The 18236-nt window shown below is 35.1% G+C and overlaps 1 long non-coding RNA gene across 2 annotated transcripts in view; it reads right to left on the minus strand.

Moving 5' to 3' along the window:
• LOC145242432 (uncharacterized) overlaps positions 1–18236 on the minus strand; it is a 120491-nt gene that overhangs the window by 52105 nt on the left and 50150 nt on the right. Inside the window, exon 1 of one of the 2 annotated variants that reach the window (XR_013862732.1) lies at positions 14042–14265. The exons of the other annotated variant lie outside the window; for it this stretch is intronic. This is a non-coding gene — a long non-coding RNA (uncharacterized LOC145242432). Of the gene's footprint in view, positions 1–14041; positions 14266–18236 lie in introns of those variants that run through there. 2 annotated transcript variants of the gene reach the window in all.

Below are 18236 nucleotides of genomic sequence, written 5' to 3' on the forward strand. Positions count from 1 at the left end.
GCCGCAACCGCCCCCAGCTCACCGGACTGTTTCGCCAAAACTCTAGCATGCCTTAGAATCTCCTCCACCTCCATGGTTTCAATATCAGTAAGTCAAGTCATTGCAGTTCCATGGAGATGTGATCAGGGAAACCAGTTACAAGCGCCAGCTTTACAGTCTTCTCAAGGCTGCGTCCCCCATATCCAGCCAATCCTGCTAGTCGCCTTATCTCTGCCACGTACACACCCACAGACTCCCCAGTCCAGGTGACTCTTTTGAGCTTGTTGTAAGCCTCAAACGCGCTCTCGGAAAATGCGGTCTTTAACCGGTTTTCAATGCTCTCAGCAATGGCCTGATCTGTCTCTCCCATTTCTAGATAGACCGCTAGAGCACTTCCTTCCAAATACATTGGTATTAACGTGGCTACATTCTCGATCTTCTGCAGCCTTGCCACCAACTTCAGCTTGTTAAGCCACGCAACCACGTCACCTTCTCCAGTAAATGGCCTCAGGATATCGCTGCTCAATCTTACTCGGTCACCCATTTTTGTCACTGCGGCGAAATAACTTGACGTTAAATTTGAACTCAACCTCAGATCAAAAGTCTCAAACTCAAATCCAACTGTTCTCTTCTCTCTGCACTTTCCACACTGACGCCCAAAATAAAGAAGACAGCTCTTTTATAGAGAGACCCAAGCACATCTGATTTGCATACCCCCTCCCCCCTCTCGTCATATCATGTGATCATCAGTCCATAAATACCAGGGGCGGCCATTTTTATTTTCTCTTTTTTTTCTTTCCTAACACGAGCCGCACGATGCATGAGGTAAGGTTCTTTACTTTTAACCACATATTATTACAAGAATGGTTATCCTCTACTGATGATGTTTATCAGCAGACTTGCTGACCTTGAAATACAATGAAACTTCTCTGGCTAAATGTTCATAAGAAAACCAGTCGGGGCTTGAAACACAAGAAGCTCTTTTGGCTGACTGTTAACAGGAAAACTAGTCAGGGCTTGAAAAACAAGAAGCTCCTCTGGCTGAATGTTGGAGAAGTTGCTATGGTAACCAACAGCCAATCAAAAGAAACCGGTGCTACGTTCCTTACAGATTCTGAGAACTTTTGAACACAAGTAATTTTATTATAACTTTTGCTTTACTGAACGAAAATCGAAAAATTTTTTTTCAAACTATAACTGAGGTGACTTATGAACTGTAAAAATTGTTTGAAATTTGATCGCAAAATAAGTGATGCTTTAAAGTAGTTCTAAATGAGTAAAACTATGTATTTAAAGTCTACCGTATTTGAATGATACTCATCCAAAATTTAAAAACAGTTTTTGAAGACAATTTATGAAAATAGAGTTTTGCTAAATTGGTCTAAGATTTTTCAAAATTTTCAGAAAATAATTACCTTTTTTGTTACTAGTAACAAAAAAGGTAATTATTTTTTGGAAATTGCCATACTGGCTTTTTTAAAGGCCAAGTTTCATGTTTGGCCTTTTTTAAACATTTTGACCTTCAAAAATTGTATATTTGGCATTTTATAAATTTGATTTTGAATTTGACTTTTTTTATTGTTTTATTCAAATCAAGTAATTATTTTTAAAAAAGCTATAATTAATTCTTTCAAGTAGTTTAGTCTTCAAATATTGTGCAAGCTTTTTTTTTCATTTTAGTGTTTTCTATACTATTTTAAAACTATATTTATTTGAAAGCAATTATTAGTGAAAATATTACAAATAAATATTCTTGAATTAGCTTGGGGTTTAAAATTTTTTTAGGTTTTAACTTTTTTTTTAATGGTTTCACCTAAAATTATATTTGGTAGAAAATGTTAAAATTATGTATTTTTCAGTTATTGAGAGTAAGAGTGCAGTAAATGTGATGTTGGCATTATAACTCTTCATTGAATAAAATCTCCATTTAAAAGTTTCTTTAAACTAATCAGAGAAAACCAATGAGTAGTGTAAAAAACTGATCACAACACCTTTCTGCATCTTGTTTGCGTTCCAATCCACTTGACACCAATTTTGAGCACCGAATGCTCTCAGGAATATTCAAATCATCTAACCAAACTCTCTTGGTTCTATTATTTTCATCCCTAACCAATGCATGCGCATGTTTGTAGAGGATTAAAATGTGTGTTCGACATCAAAATGAGACAATAAAGGACCGATTTGCATATATACAAACAATAAATTTATTTATGAACAATGCAAAATAACATATGTGTATGTATGGATTGTTCAATAAAGTTGTTAGAGAAATTAACTGAATTAATTTCTTGGCAGGAGAAATTAAGTTATCTTACCTTGAGTGTATGCATGTGTGTACCAATACAAAAATGTTCTTTGTGTGCAATTTTTTGAGAGATGCGATATCGCGTGTGTTCAGGTGAAAAGAAAAGGAAAAAGGAAACAGAAGGAAAAGGTTAAAAGCAAGTGACCTAAATGTCAAAAATTCCCTTTAAAATGTCTTCCTACAACATACAAAAAGCTTTGCCTACAGAAGTCGCTGAGGAAGCTAAGGATATTTTCAATGCACCTCTTGGTGACAATCCAAACAACATGCTAAGACAAGTCATCCTTGAACAAACAGGTACATTGGAAATAACTTTTCAACAACTTATCTCTTGCTGACCAAAAACCCTGTCAACTTTTGAAGCAGATGAAAAGTTTGGCACATGCATTATGGACAATAACATCCTCCAGCAACTGTGGTTAGACAAATTGCCACAATTGTCTCACATGCTGTCAGTTTTCATTGAGAGCAGCTAACAGTGATTGCCGACCCTGTTGCCGATAATTATCATCACGCAACAGCTGTAATGCAACCTGCTGCCACACCCTCTGCAACCAATTCCAGCCTGGAATCTACAGAAATTACTGCCCTTACCAAGACAGTACAGACTCTCTAAGTGAACAGACCCTCATGCCCTAGCCACAGTAGCAACCTTCGAGACATCCATCACAACAATGCAGATCTGCCTCACGATCTGCTTGGTGTTTCACAGAGAAGGCATGCACATGCGAACAACCTTGCACCTTCAAAAAACCATTAAAACGCATAGACCAGTGGGATTGCACAACAAATTCCACCCGATTTCTCCAGCTGTGTTGCCTATTATATGTATCCAATGCACTCTTGTGTCGGAAAATCCTTGTAGACACTGATACAGCTGTTAGTATAATACTTCCTACACAATATGACAATATAGCAACAGGCTCTTTTTCCATGCAAGCTGTGGATGGCAGTTCTATCTGAACCTTTGGTACTTCATCACTCGCTCTAGACCTTGGACTTCAACACAGTTTCCCATGCTTCGATTTAATCCGTGCATATAATCAAATTCCCGTCACCGAGGAAGACATTTCAAAAACCGCAATATGCACCCCTTTCGGACTTTAAGTTCACCCACCTACCTTTTGAAATGTGTAATGCTACCGAGGCATTCCAAAAATTTATTGATGAAGTCCTTCGTGGACTATGTTTCATTTTTGCATACATCAATGACATTCTCATCACAAGTTCCTCACAGAAAAAACACTGAACTCACATGACTGAAGTCTTCCAATATTTACAATCCTATGAATTAAAAATTAATGTTGCGAAGTGCGAATTTAATGTCAGTTCCCTTGATTTTCTTGGACACCAGATCGACAAGTCTGGGCTTCAAAAGTGCAAGCAGTCCAAGATTTTCCTGTATTCACCTTCTTGTGTCAACTGTGTCATTACATTGCAATAACCGTTAGTTCACATCACATGTTCAAGCTCACTGTCTGTAAAAGAAAACCTTGTATCTCTCAGACGAAGCTCTGACATCTTTCCAGGCATCCAAAACAGCTCTTCACCAAACTAGTATACATCGACCCTGACCCAACAGCTAAGCTCTTTCTTTTGACAGATACTTCTGATCTAGCTGTTCTGCTGTACTGTTTACGACCTAAATGGTCTTAAACAGTCAAACACGACCACTGTCTTTCTTTTCTACTGAGCACTCCTCAATTTAAATACAGTGTTTTTGGTCGGGAACTACTCACCATGGACTTAGCAGTAAAACATTTTTGTTTCATGTTGGAAGGGAGAGAATTTACTATTTTCACTGATTACAAACTACTGATTGCTTCCCTTGCATCTTCCATTTCTAGTAAACATAAACCTCTCTTCGACAGATAGATTTTGGGACACAATATTCTGCTGACATTCAATATTTACCTGGCAAGATGAATATTGTAGCTGACACGCTTTCTTGTTTTTGTGATCTCAACAGGAGAAACCTCTTGACTTGGATTATAATGCAGCTGAACAGGAACGAGATACATCGTTGACAGAATTTATGTCAATTTCAACTACTGAAGACTTGATCACATTTTTGGACAGAATTTATGTCAACTTCAACTACTGAAGACTTGATCACATTTTTGGACAGAATTTATGTCAACTTCAACTACTGAAGACTTGATCACATTTTTGGACAAGCTAATCTGGTATGATACATCGGTTGCACATCCAAGATCATACTTGTCTCCTTATTGCGGAAAAAATTTTTTTGTCACATGACTTAAAACACCTTGGCAAGCGTACAACAGCTGATCACAGCTTGTTTTTTTAGCCTAATATGAATGTCGACATATGCCAATCGACTCAGGCATGTATTTCCTGCCAAACTACAAAAGTACATCGCCATACTAAATCCACTCCAGGCAACTTCCCTGCACCTAACGCTCTTTTTTCATATATTCACTTCGACATCATTGGCCTCCTGCCAGCTTCCGCTTGTCATTATTACATCTTCACAATGATAGACTGCTTCACTCATTGGCCAGGAGCAGTCTCCTTGCATGACATTTCCACAGAAGCTGTAGCCTGCGCATTCGTAGAGCACTGGATCTCTAACTTTGGTGTACCCACCACTGTTACCACTGACAGAGGTTCCTAATTCACATCGCACACTTTCAGAGACCTTTGCTAATCCTTCGGAATTTCTCACATTGTGACAACTGCCTATCACCTGCTAACGGAATGGTCGAAAGTTTTCATCATCAACTCAAAGCTTCTTTATTTGCCTGAACTGCTTGTTCTTGTAGGACTTCAGTTCATCATTAAAATTATCTGAATGCTGGACACTAGCAGGGATGGTTTTAGGAACCACCCTTTGCCTTCCGAGTGAATTTTTCACAATTGACAGATCCATATCCGCAACTATCTCTGGGTATACAGACAATCTGAAACTCACAATGTGTCGAGTGATGTACAATCCACTGCGTTCTGTCACTTTCGAACTGTACTATCCACCTGATCTAGATTCATGTATGTTTTCATCCATATCAACTTAATATGCCGACTACAACAACTCTCTGATGAACCATATCTAGTGTTGGAATGCTCTGACAAATACTTTGTCATTGACCGCAATGGTAAATGTGATTCAATTGTGATAGATCACATCAAACCAGCCTTCTTAGAAAGCTTGTATGATTTAGCGTTTTCTGCAACAAGTTTTTTCTGACTCAGAATCAATCATTGTGCTCAATCCAGATACAATTGTCATGCCTGATCCATATTCTGTCATTACACCTGCTTCTTACACATCCCGTAATGATCCTGACCTACACCCAGCTTCTTCTGTCCAATCCACTACTCACGACTCGCAGTGGCCGTTATGTAATATTTCCATACAAGTACGCAAACTTTGCCACTTTTTTAAACCTTCATGTGTATACTTATGCTACACTGCACCTACATCTGCTTGCTAATTTCATTTACTTTTCTCCGTAGCATTTGGCTATCTGGGGAGAAGTATTATAGTGAACTATTGCAAATACTATAACAGCTTTCCGGTGTGGCACGAATGCACAGACACAAAATTAGCCACGCACATGTAACACACAAAAAACAATTTCAATCTCACATTTGATATTTTTTACATCTATGTCATTTCCTTTTGACCTTTTTCTTTCTCTTGTCACCTTGATATGATCATGAACACACATGATAACGCATTGCTCCAAACAATGCACACAAAGAACATTGTGCTGGTACGCAACTACATACACTCAAGGTAAGATAATTTATCCATGAAAATAAGTGGAATGCCAATAAACTTGTTATAGTAGTGCAATAGTTTGTTATATGTCCTTATAGTTAATTCTGATTCCTAGTGTTAAAGGCTGAATAAGACTTTCATGGACTTTTAGGCAAAGTATCCAATGAAGCATATACACGTCACTTAATGAACACACAAATACAGTTCATAGATGAATATAGCTTGAAAACTATGTCTCATGTTCAAGCTTCTATTTGTAAAGAGCTTTTAATGCCTAGCAATATTTTAAAGCTAAAGTTGAAATGAATGATACTTGTATTCAAACTTACAACATTACCTCTATTACCCAATAACATTGTGGAAGATAGGACCTTATCGAAAGAAAGGAAAAATAACAAAGTTTACATGTACAAAATAATTTTTACTGACAACTTTGATAAAACAATGCAAAATAAAGTGTTTGTAAAGAACGAGAGTTCCAAGAATCTGAGAATGTACTGGTGAAAGAAAGATGTTTCCTCACCAATTGCAGAAATTGAGTACTTATATTTGTTTCAGCTCATGTTGTTTGAAATAAACAGGTAAAAGAGAAAGAAAAAGGCTGCTTGCATACAATTTGGGGATTGAATAGTTCTTGTGCTGTAGCACTTCATGCAATATGTTCCGAGCTTGACATATAAATGGAGCCAGTAAAAAAAAAAAATCTATATTTGTCAACTGGCACGTGTTAAAATGTAAGCCAAATCAGGTTATTACTTTATAAATACAGTTATTTCAGTTAAGTTACTATGCAAGTTTTAAAAGAATGAAACAATTTGAATTTGTGTTCTTTTACTTCTTTTCATCATCATCAGTTTCATGACCATTATACATGCAGACATGTGTTTGATAGCTTTCAGAAATTGGCTTCTAAACATCAACATAACTTTCTGATGGGAAAAATACTGGTCAAAGAAAGCAATGGTTTGATGTTATTTTGATTCTGTTCTGTCAGAAACAATGGTTACATTTTAAATATGCTCATGCAGATACAAATGATACTGAATGCTCAGATTGTCCAAATTGTTATCCCTAAAATATTAAATAAAGTCCACACACTCGTTTTGACTAATTATAAATTGAAGTTCCTTGAGAAGAGTCGAGGATTCAATTTAGCATACATGATTGTTAATAAGAAAGCTGTGTTTAAATTGAGTGCCATTTTTGCTCAAAGTCAATAAAAACAACATGTCAACGATTCAATGTTGTTTGCAAATGTTTCGATGCAACAAAAAGGAATTGTTTACATCAATAATGTGATGAAGATGCACCAGTTCAAAGGAATAAACATCAGCAGGTAAGGTTTTGGCCTCTGTATTTTGGAATGTGCAAAATATTTTCTTAGATTAAAAAAAGATGAACAAATGAATATTATATAGCAATATTGGTTCGATGGAAGAAATCAACAAATTTTGCCATAAATGAAGAAAAGTGCTTTATATCAAGACAATACACTGTGTCACAATTTGATCACAACAATAACAATGAAATGCACATTGAATTGCTTCTGCACGCACCCTATTTTTTAGATTTGCCTCCTCTCAGTTATTATTGGCTGTTTACAGACCTCAAAACAATGCTCCAGAGAAAGAAATATGGCTCCAATGAAAAAGTGATATTGGAAGCTGAGGCGTATTCTGAAATCAAAGACATTTTTCTGTAAAAATTTTTTCAATAAAAAAGGCATCAACTTGTTAAAGAAACTTTGGAATCAGTGCACAGCTTTTGGAGGAAACTAAATTGATATATAAAACCGAATTTTGCCTAAAATTTGTTAATTAAACTGCGGATTTGAACTTTTGTACTTTTGTAGAATCAACACCTAAAACAACTGGTGATATTTAATCTATCCCGAGTTACACCGGCATGTTGCAAATTGTGAGATTGCTGTGCAGGTTGGTTAGTACAAAAATGGTTCAAAGGGTTAAGTTGTTGATGTAGTTCAAACGCTGTAGCTAGGGTCAGTGATAGCACCCGAAATAGGTCATTCGGTTTGTGTGAAAGAAAATGTGGAAAGAAAGAAAAAGAGAGCATGAAAGAAAGAGAGGAAGATACCTTTTTGCCCACATGCAAGTGCAATCTGTTTCAGATTTTGGGCTAAACAGATGTGTTGAATTGGATGCAAAAATGTGTTGAAAAAGAAACACAAAAAAGCTTGAGTCCACAATGCGATGGCTTTCCCCAGTTCATTCATAGATGAAATAAAGTAATCCGTGACCGAAAATCGGTATTATGTTTTCGTCTGAGATGTTCTTTGCAGCTCATTGACCAGTGATGGGAAGAATCGATCCCAGAGAAGACCAAGATAACAGAAAAAATATATGGTGAGCTTTATCACATTTATATATGCACACACACACACACACCAGGTGTATGATGATCACATACATAGACATGCAATAAGAAACACACCTAATAATGAGATATCCAGCAAAGGATAAAAATCCGCTCCTCCCCCATAACATTACACTAGTAAATTGTGATAACAGCATAATACAATGCACGTGACACAATTTCTGACATAAACTATTCAACTTTCAATTATTTATTTGGAATCTTCAGACTACTGTTCTCATCATGTATGTTCTTTGCATGTTTGTTTGATGTAATCTCCGGCATTCTTCAGGTGTACCTGTCAAATTCAGGAATCTTTCTTTTCAACTTGGGAATCTATATGGAATTTTGAACGGAACCCTTTATTCAATCTACAGGGAAGGGACAGCATGCTCTTGTTCCATCAGTCATTAATGGGTTCGACATAATTCAACAGAATTCAACATAAATTCTCGAGTTCAACTAGATTCACCTGATGAAGGTAGGAAGTTACATTGAGCAAAACGTGCAAATAACACTCAAGATGAGAACAATAGTTCAAAGAACCCAAATAATATGAATAATCAATTCCCATCCGAAAAATCAGAACTGACTTTTTTCAAATAACGAACTTGAACCGTGTAAAAAAAAATATTGTTTTAATTGGACAATTTGCATTTTAAATAAAATAAAAAACATTATATGAAAATACTTATTGAAATTTTAACTTTTATAGATTTTTTAAACATTTTCACAAAATATGAAATTTACATAAAATTAAATCTAAAATGAAGAATGAGTATAATTTTGAAGATAAACTTTTGGGATATTTTATGAAAACAACTCCAGACAAGGCATGCAGCCACTTGGCTTAGGGAGCTAAAAAAATACTGCTTCAAAGTCCAAAATTTACCAACAATAAGTGTTAGATTGAATAGATTCTGATGTAGAAAACATTTTTCTCCTCTTTGTCAGAAACATGGCTCATGAAACATGGCTCATGAAATGTGAGAACTAAAAGGCAAAATAATTACAAGAAAGTAAACACAAGATTCACTTTTATAATTGAATACAATCAGCTAAATCACAAGCCTCCAAAAAATAAGATTATACTGTTTTAGGCCATTATGTACAAACACTCTGAAAAATTTAGATTAAGGGATCAGTTTCACATATAAGTTTAATTAAAAATGATTACTCATTTTATGGTCTGATAGCGTTCTAATACTTCTAGTTAAATATAGTAAAGTATACTTTATTTTTTGACAGGGTGATGCACCTAAACTTACAGTTAATGATAGGATTAAGGGAAGGATATTTTTTGGAGGCCTGGATTTATTGTTTGTGGTTGGTTTAATAGTTTCTTTAATATAGAACATGCCCCAAAATATCACACAATTCATCTCCATTAGCTAAAAAAAACTGATTATATACTTTTTAAAAGCTTTTCACATTTTGACTATCGACCCAGAATTTGTGATAAATTTATGTTAAAAATATATATCCGGATATGATCCAGGGAAACTTCAATGCATGTTGCATCAATGTTCTAATTGTGCAAAGAGCAGTTCTTTACACAAACATGTTACTGCAAAATTTGAGGACTTTGAGATTACAGATGATTCCATTAAGTAGGACAGCACTGACTGGACATTACGCACATACTCATGTCCTGTAGAGGAATTTATTGACTTGTTTGTGGACAAAATTGATGACATATTAAACGTTCATATATTGCAAAAAGTCAAGCTTGATATCTAAAGACGAGGAAGGATGAGCTTGATGGTGAAACTTGTTTGTTCCTGCTTGATTTCGCCAAGAATAATCACTTCATTGTCCAGGATGAAGTGCAGAGGTATCACTGGAACAAAAAACAGTGTACCCTGCATCCTGTCGTTCTTTATTACAAGAACTCTGAGAACGAATTTGCTCACAAATGTTTTTGCATAATTTTAGACAATCTGACCCATGATTCCAATTTTGTGCATGAACTGCAATAGCTGGTATGTAATTACGTTAAAGAGAATCTTCCTCAAATCAAATGTCGCAAGGACTGGAGTGATGGATGTGCAGGTCAGTACAAGAACTACAAAAACTTTATGACCCTCTGCCACTACAATGTTGACTTTGGATTCCAAGCTTTGTGGTCCTTCTTTGTCATTAGCCATGGGAAGTCCCCTTGTGATGACACAGGAGGTACAGTGAAATGGAAGATGGCAAGAATAAGTTTGCAGAGACCTGTTAACGACAGATCTTGACATTTAAGGCAGCAGAGAAGTTCTGTCAGGAGGATCTGAAGGGAATCCTCTTCTTTTCAATTGACAAAAAGGATATGGTTGCTGTTCGAGAGAGGATGAAAAAGTGATATGCTGAAGGAGACACAGTGTCAGGTACTCAAAGCTGTCATCACTTTGAGCCAGCATCAATTACTTCAATTAGGGGTAAACAGCTCAGCGATGCTGAGAGCTACATGATTAAGAATCATACTTTCTCGACGATGCCTACATCAGAGGAGATGGAGAAGTTCCTTCAACCAAACACAAACAAAATTTTTTTTTAATATTATAGGGGTGTAGTCTCTTTTAAAAACAATATTTCCTTCGATTAAAAACACATTTTATAATTGTTCTCGAAGGAAATATTGTTTTTAAAAGAGACTACACCCCTATAATATTAAAAAAAATTTTTTGTTTAAGATTTTTCTAAGTGTTCGTTTTCTACCTAGTTGGCTTAGATTTTAGTGATTTAACTTATTTAAAAGAATTTACTCAGTTAAAAAAACAAGTAGTGCCGAGTGTTACGTGAAAACAAGAAAAATGGCCGACATGAGAGAATCGGTGCCCGGAAAACTCGTCTCTGGAAAACTTGTCTCCAGAAAACTGGTCCCCTTTCGCTAGGTAGGAAAACTGGTCCCGTATTGAATAAATATCGATTGAAAACACATTTTATGATCGTTCTTGAAGGAGATATTATTTTTTTAAATAGACTATAGCCCCCCCCTAATATTTTTAAAAATATTTTTACTTGTTTAATGTTTTGTTTTTTTGTTTTTTTAAAATAAAATCGATTTTCTAAGTGTCCGTTTTCTACCTAACTGGCTAAGTTCTTAGTGGTTTCACTTATATTAAAGCGTTGGGTTTGTATTACTGTACACATAGATTCGAAAAAGTTGTCAAAAAACAAATATATGACAAATAAATGCTATCAAAGGCAAGATAAGTTACTTTTCTACCTAACTGGATATATTTTTTGTGTTTTTATTCAGTGTAACATGTTTATTTAGCTCGAAAAACATGCAGTGTTTACCGATGTATTGGAAAATTCAAAATGGCGGCCGATTAGGGTAAGTTTGGGAAAAGGTATTATAAATAATAAACTAGACAAAATACTGTTAGAAATTCGCTCAATATATGTTACCATGACATAAGTTGACATATATTCGGTTGTTTTTTAATAGTATTTTGTCTAGTTTATTATTTATAACATCTTTTCCCAAACTTACCGTGTTAAAGAGACAGTCGGCCGCCATTTTGAATTTTCCAATACATCGGTAAATACTGCATGTTTTTCGAGCTGAATAAACATGTTACATTGAATAAAAACACAAAAAATATATCCAGTTAGGTAGAAAAGTAACTTATCTTTCCTTTGATAACATTTATTTGTTATATATTTGTTTTTTGACAACTTTTTCGAATCTATGTGTACAGTAATACAAACCCCATTTATTTGTTATATATTTGTTTTTTGACAACTTTTTCGAATCTATGTGTACAGTAATACAAACCCAAATGTTCATATTTTAAAAATATAATTTAGGGAGAGGGTTAAAAATTACATTTCCCTAAAAAAAAAAAAAAAAAAAAAAAAAAAAAAAAAAAAAAAAAATTAAGAAGACTCTTGAATAACGAGAGTAGAGTTTTCGATAACATTGATAAATAAATTTCTGGTTCTCCTGTAGGAGACATCTCCCTGAACTACTTTCGCCTTTTCTCGCTCAGATGCCCCTATTCCGAACTCGTAGCAGCGGGCCGATATCAGTGAACTTATTTTGGTTTTACCAAAACAGTCTTTAATAATGTGGGTTTTTTTTTTTTTTTTTAACTGATATAAATTATTGCACAGTAAAAATAATTAAAACATAAAGCATTTTTCTTATTTCGCCAGATAAACCAAAATACGAGGAAAATACTGGGACATATTTGGGGGTACACCGTCTGTAAAAATGTCATTTGACTGGCTATTGAAATTGACGTAATTATTGTAAAACAATTTTAAAAAATAAATTACTGTTAAAGAATTTAACTGTTTTTTTTTTTTAAATTATTAGGTAATGGTAAATAAAAGGAGAGCCTAACTTTCAAACACACCGGAAGTTGGCATCCGCGTCTCTAAATTCAGGTATGGAAACACAGAATCCATACAATTTCCAAATATATTTTATGTTTATTTTTTTCACCCCATTATAATAAAAATATATTAAAATACGTAAACGCTTTTATCAATTTTTTTTTAATCGCATCTCTCTCTCTCTCTCTATATATATATATATATATATATATAAGTGAAAGTATGTATCTGTGTGTCTTAGAGTACACGCATAGACACACTTGTGTCTATGCGTGTACATTTCCCTACGCAATAACTCTGTCAATTTTTAGTCTACAGACTCGAAATTTGATACACAGAGTACTGAGATTTGGGAAAATCGATGTGATCGGGTTTCGGCCACAAATTTGGCCATTAAGGGGTCAAAGTTTAACGATTTAACCTACCAAACTCCTCCGACAATTTTGGGTCTAAACACTTGAAATTTTAGGTATAGATTCATTGGACATGGATCTAACTTAATAACTTAATTTGAGCCCAAAACAATAAATTTTAATGGGTCATAATAGGGGTCAAAGTTTTAAAAATTGACCACCTTTTTTTTTGCTCAACATACATCTCCAAATACCCGGGCAACGCCGGGATCCATGCTAATATATATATAAAATATTAACTTAATTAAACATAGTTAACACTAAAAAAATATGACACATTCATTTGAAAAGATAAACAATTAAAAAATTATTTAAATTGATCAAAAATGTTTACCTATTTTATATATTTTTCTTAGAAGAGCGTGAAAAAATAAACATAAAATATAACTGAAAATTGTCTCGATTTTGTGCTTCCATACTTCAATTGAGAGACACGGGTGCCAACTTCCGGTGTGTTTGAAAGTTAGGGTCTCCCTTTATTCATCATTACTAATTATAATTATTTAATAATTATTAGGTTATCTTCTAGATCAGGAGATTTACCGCGCTATTTGTTAATAATTTTTCGGGTTAAATTCTAGTGTAGCGTCAGCGATAGCAGTGTCAGAAACAGATTTTAAGAATGCGTGAAAACAAAAACAAACAAAAAAAAACTGAATAATTCGACCTCCTATTTTTACAAGCCTATAACTACTTGAAAAATGTAATTTAACCCCTATTTTTTTTTCAATTAAGAAGCAAAGACCAAATTAAAAAAATAACAAGTTTAATAGCATATCATGCAATATTTGTTTTTTTTTTTTAAATCGGCTTTCTTTAAAAAAGATTTGAAAACCAAGGAAATTTTTCTTCCTTCGAGTATAAAAAATCGATATAAATTCCAAAAATATCACTTACCTAAAAACAAAAACAATTCAATGTGTAGTTCCATTCTTCATTGTTAAGAATTTATCGATATTTATATTTTAAATTCCATTTATTTTTTTAAATAAAAGAATGTTTTAAACGACTATTTGAAAAACACGCTATCATGGAAGGATTTTTCGAAAAACCGGAAGTAATCTTTCTCCTTGTTTTGAACTACGGATGAACAACAGGACATAAAAACCACACGCTCGCGTTACGCGTATAGCCTTGTACCTGGAGAAATATGTCTATCCATAGTTTAAAAACAGTCAAATTTTACTCATAAGATTATTCGTTTAAAAATAAATAAATAAATTAAAAAAAACACTCCAGGATTTTTTTTCTCAAAGAAATACATCAATTTTTGATTTATTATATTTTCATTCTTTTTTGTCGAGTGAATTTTTTTTTTTAAATATCTAAAAAAAAAGAAAATATTGAATGAAATAGAAAAAAAAATTGCTGTTATCGTCCATTACTTACTGGACAATGTAAGCAGAACATAGGCTTCCAATTAAAAAAAAGAAAAAAAATCAACGTGGTTTCTTAAAAAAAAAAAAAAAAAGGTTTTACACTTTGGGCTTTACAGGTAAATTTCCAAAGAAACACTTCTTTTTTTGTTGTTTTAATTTACAATATATTATTTATTGATCTTTTATCTTCAATTTGTGATATATAAAACTTTGGTAGATTAATTAATTTAAATAGACATTTCAAAATGGGGTGGGAGAATTAAAAAAAAACGTTTGTCTAAAATATTATATTCGGTTTCTTGGAAAGAGTATAAAATTTCACATTGACCCTGAAAATATTGTAAGAATTAAATCAATAGAAGAATTTTGATAGATTTTTAAAGTTTAAAAATTGAAAAAATATTTAACTCATAAAATTCAATTGATTTCATTGCGTAAAAAAATGACTGCATGGAAGCGTGCCAGCACTTTGTAAACACTATTTTTTTTAAATAAAAGATAATATTTCTATTATTTTTTATATAACTTTAATGGTTTATTTTGGAAGTATATTCCATAAAGAAAATAAACAATCCACTTTTAAAAGAGAAATCACGAGTTTTTTATATTTTTGTTCATGTAAGTATAAAAATAGAGAGATTAGTTAAAATGAAAATAAGAGAAAGCAGAAATCGAACCCTGGATATAAGTTTTAAAGAATAATAGGTTTAAATGGAATGTCCAGTAAATTGTTAATTCGGATGAAATAAATAATAAATAAACTATTCAATTGTTAAAAGAATGTGGATAATAAAATATGGGTTAAATAAATTAGATATGTAGGTTAAATTCCTTTGTGGAAACAACACAAGAAAAATAGGTTATTGGGAAATCAATGTCGGAAACGTGCAAAGTCGTGCATGTTGAAACACGTGAATCTTGCTCATGTGGCCGGGATGCATGGATTTCTCAATATAGGAAGTGGGAGGTAGTTGGTCGCGGAGACAGTCAGAGAGACAGTCAGGGGAGACGGTCAGTGAGAAAACTCAGAGACAGGCGGACGTCTGAAGCGAGACGTCACTTCAGAAACTAACATGTGAACTTTGAATTCTTAATGAGGAAATCACGACCGGTCGTAAGGAAATAAAATTCATCATATGTTTTGTGATAAAGCTCATCTTTGTGTTTGTGATTTCTACAAAAAGGTAAATTGTATTGTTATTATATGTCTGTGTTATAAAATGTCATTACAACAACATCTCTCTCTCTCTAAGATACAACATCATATGTAATAAGACAAGAACTCTCACTAAGACTCATATCTTTACTAATAAGAACTCACGTAACATACGCGCACAAGTGGTATCGTCTAATACTAATAATAATAACTATATAACATTTTATTCACAGTTTCGTGTTAGGGGTGTCAAAAATTCCCCCCAAATTCTGATACACCTAGTGTAACGACTCGACTCGCTATAAATATTAAGTGATTGTACAAATATTAAGTGATTGTACAAGCAACATTTTGGTTCCGCGTACATTCATGGTTTACACACACACGCAATTTCCAATTTTGCGATCGTAAAAACTTGAAGCAGTCGACAGCCTTTACTAACAAGTAGAGCAACATCTCACAACTTCGAGATTTGAAATTCATTTTCGCCTGGCTTGTCCAATCATAAGCCAGCTCTCTATCATGTGACAGAGTATATAAAAGGCAAAACCTGAAACCATTAACTCCCTTTCTAGATAGTCTGACCAAACATCGCCAGGCCTAACGTGAGTACAAAACAAACTTATCTTCTAACTTGAAGCAAAAAACAAATCAGGAACACAGATAGGAAAAATTCAGTATCGCCCACATCTAGAAGAGAGGGATTACTTGTCTGTAATAGCTGTAGAGAAAAAAGGAGCAGAAAAAAAACAAACAAAAAAAACTTGCTTCTCGCAGACATGTGGTTCGTTACAAAGAACAATTCAATCGCCAGAACCACCTACACACAATTTGCAGGACACCGACTGACTGCTTTCCAGTGTCCTGCCTTTATAGTGGCCGGGAATTATGTATTTGCATAATTGTGCGAGAGCAGACAGATTCTACGATAATTGCATGGGGTAAACGCTAATAAAACCCCATGGAAGCCATCTTGGAACTCTCTCTTCCACTCAGCCCGAAACACAACAGATGTATCCGAGGTAAAGCCTCTATTTCCCCTCATTTCGGTTATTGCTAATTCTGTTACACTCTCGCTGATCTCATGATCACAAACGGGGCAGGGGGGCAGTCGTCTTTGTCGGGTACTTTGAAGAACCAGAGGCAGCACTTCCTCCTTGCCATCTTTGTTATTGCCACCAGTCTGTTCCATAGGCGTCATTGTCAGGTACTCCTTCGTAAAGGCAAGACAGGTGGTCCCTCTTCCGCTTTATCAGTATGTGCATTATATAGCTCAAAATACTCTCCATCGTCCTGAATCATACTCTCTGTCCTTTCAGAAGACATTGTACTGTTTGAGTCTTCTTCTCCCTCCGATGTAGCCACATAATGGCGAGGGCGCAGATCTTTCATGTGGTGAGGCACACCGTCCACCAAAATCGATTGAGGGTTGATTACCTTGGTCACCTCCCCCTTGCCAAACCTCGTGGTACATCGATTTTGCGGTCTTTTGACCCACACGCGATCTCCAACCTGGTAAGAGCTGTTCTTGGGACCTGGGGACACAATTGGTCTTCGTTACTCAAACTTTGTATCGATAAATCCTGTTGCCAGGCACAGTGAAGGGAGATGTGTCGTCTCTTGGTGTGATGTTATACGAGTAGACAGCCTCCTGTATTGGACAGTGCATTCTAGCCGCTATTCGTTTCACTGTACGGTGACATCACTCTGCTATGCCATTCCCGGCTGGACCGTATGCACAACGGAATCGCAAGTGAACTCCCCATTTATGTGCAAATACTTGGAATGTGTTGCTGCAGAAAGCTGTGTCATTGTCTAAAAAGATTTGATGCAGCGAGCCACACTCGAGGAACACTGCCTCCAACTGATGAATCACGCTTGCCGAGTCCTGCCTCGCTAATTTCCTCCAAATGGAGAAATGCGATGGACCACATTCTGTTAAAGTTAAAAAATGGAAGCTGCCATAATATGTGATATCCATTCCAATTCTCTGCTAATTCTCGTTCACTTCCAACTTTCCCTTTTTCCACCTGACTGGCGCTGGATCAATGGGCTGACATTCCTCACATTTCCGTATGACCGTTTTAACGGTTGCTTTTGCCATGGTTGGCAACTTCTCCTGACAAAGTAGGTAGTGCGTCACACTCCCGGATATCTACTACATTTGTGAATAGCCATGATTTGACTCTTATCCAGCTCGTTTGTGTGAACCGCGCCTATCACCGGGTCAAGCCCATATTTCTTTTTCATTGCCCTAAACCACCGCTGTGGTACTCGTGTCAATCAGTCAGAGATGTTTCGCGCTGATGGAACCAGCGTCAAGTCCACTGTCAGCCCGTACTCTTTCACGAGCTCCTTGAGAGTGCTTAGTCGCCTCCTAATAAGCATCTCACTTACTGCTTTGGTGTATACTCACGCCTTTCCAGTTAGTGTGTCCGAGACCTAATGGTATATGCAGACAGAATCTGTCTTTATGTGTAGCACCTTGCTCTGCCACTGAAGAGCCAAATTGACACCTTTTAATATGGCATCCAGTTCGGCTAAGTTGATATGTTGA

This window comes from Euprymna scolopes, chromosome 21, assembly GCF_053919585.1.
Source record: "Euprymna scolopes isolate OS-2025 chromosome 21, ASM5391958v1, whole genome shotgun sequence".
Lineage (NCBI taxonomy): Eukaryota > Metazoa > Mollusca > Cephalopoda > Sepiida > Sepiolidae > Euprymna > Euprymna scolopes.